Here is a 1,818-nt window from a genome sequence, read left to right as displayed (position 1 = left end):
TTGCCTGGTGGAAAAAAAAGTTAACTCTTACACTTGAAGAACAGGTGAGTGAGAAGACACAAAAGTGATCAATGTAATATTTTCAATAATAATCATTCTGAGCAATCACAAAAGGAAAGTTCACACATAAGCAGTGTCAGTGTCTGAGTCCACTGCAGTACTGCAGCACTCTGCTTCTGTTTCCCAGGTATTTGGAGCAGTTTTACCGCAATTTTGTGACATTCCGAAACAACCCATGCCCCGCAGTGCTCAATGACTCGGACGACCCAATGGCGAAGTGACATTTGCAAAAGCCAGAGTTCTATTTCCATGTCCAATTGATCAATGGACAAGGAGTAATAACTGTTTAAAAAAGTGTCCTTAATCTCCTCACCTGATCCTGCAATAGAGAGTCTTTGAAAATCTGCCGTGTCTTCATTATTCAGCCATTTTTCCCCCACCATTCATCGAGAGATACAATACCTAAACAAGCCCTTCAGCCCATCGAGTCCATGCTGACCACCAACCACCCATTTATACCAATCCTATATTAATCCCATTTTCCCTCTCACGTCCCCACTATTCTCCTTCAACATACCTACACCAGGGGCATTTTATTTTAACAATGGCTAATTTGCCTATCAACTTGCAAGTCTTTGGCATGTGGAAGGAAACCAGAGCACCCAGCGGAAACCCATGCAGTCACAGGGAAAACTTGCAAAATCCACACAAGCAGTACGAAGAACCGGACCAATGTCACTGGAGCTGTGAGGCTGCGGTGCTAGTCACTGGGCCACTCTGCCACCCAATTCACTATCCAACAACAACAAACAGTGAGATATTGAATCCGAACCAGGAACATTCATTACAGTTTGGAGAGAGAAATCAGGAATGATTTTGAAAAAGGGAGTTCATCATATTCTGTCTCTCTCTCCCTGTCCAGACAGTGCCCGAGAAAGACCTCTCCCTTTCACCTGGCTCACTCCATGTTCCGGGACCAGTTCCTGCTTCACAGTGCATGTTACAAACAGTCCCCCAGTCCTGCTGAATTAGCAGAAGTAGACCATTCAGCCGCTCGAGCTTGCTCCGCTGTTCAATTTGTTCATGGCTGATCAATTTCTGAGCTTAAGTCCACACGCCCATCTATGCCTGATAATCTTTGATTCCCTTGCCGAACAAGAATCTATCTACCCCTGCCTTAAAAATATTCAATTACCCCACCTCCACCACCTTCTGAGGCAGAGAATTCCAAAGTTGCACAACCCTCGGAGAGAAAAAAATCTCATCTCTGTCCTAAAATGGCCACCCCTAATTCTAAAGCAGCACCCCCGAGTTCTGAACTCATCCACAAGAGGAAACATCCTTTCCCCATCCACTTGTCAAGACCATTCAGGATGTTATACACTTCAATCAAGTCTCCCCTCACTCTTCTAAACTCCAGTGAAGAAAAGCCCAGTCCGTCCAACCTTTCCTCATAAGACAACCCACTCATTCCAGGTATCAATCTAATAAACCTCCTGTGAAACGCCTCCAACACATTTACTTCCTTCCTGAAATATGGAGACTAAAACTGCACGCAGTATTCAAGATGTGGTCACACCAATGCCCTGTATAACTGAAGCATAACATTCTTACATTTATTTTCAATCCCTCTCATGATAAAGGATAGTATTCCATTTTCCTTCTTGATGACTTGCTGTACCTGCATACTAACTTTTCATGACTCATGCACCAGAACACCTAGATCCCTCTGCACCTCGGAATTATGCAGTTGTTCTCCATTTAAGTAATACTTTGTTTTTTTAATCTTCCAGACAAAGTGAACAACTTCACATTTTT

The sequence above is a fragment of the Heterodontus francisci genome, chromosome 45 (assembly GCF_036365525.1).
Source record: "Heterodontus francisci isolate sHetFra1 chromosome 45, sHetFra1.hap1, whole genome shotgun sequence".
Lineage (NCBI taxonomy): Eukaryota > Metazoa > Chordata > Chondrichthyes > Heterodontiformes > Heterodontidae > Heterodontus > Heterodontus francisci.
Note: the sequence above shows the minus strand (reverse complement) of the source record.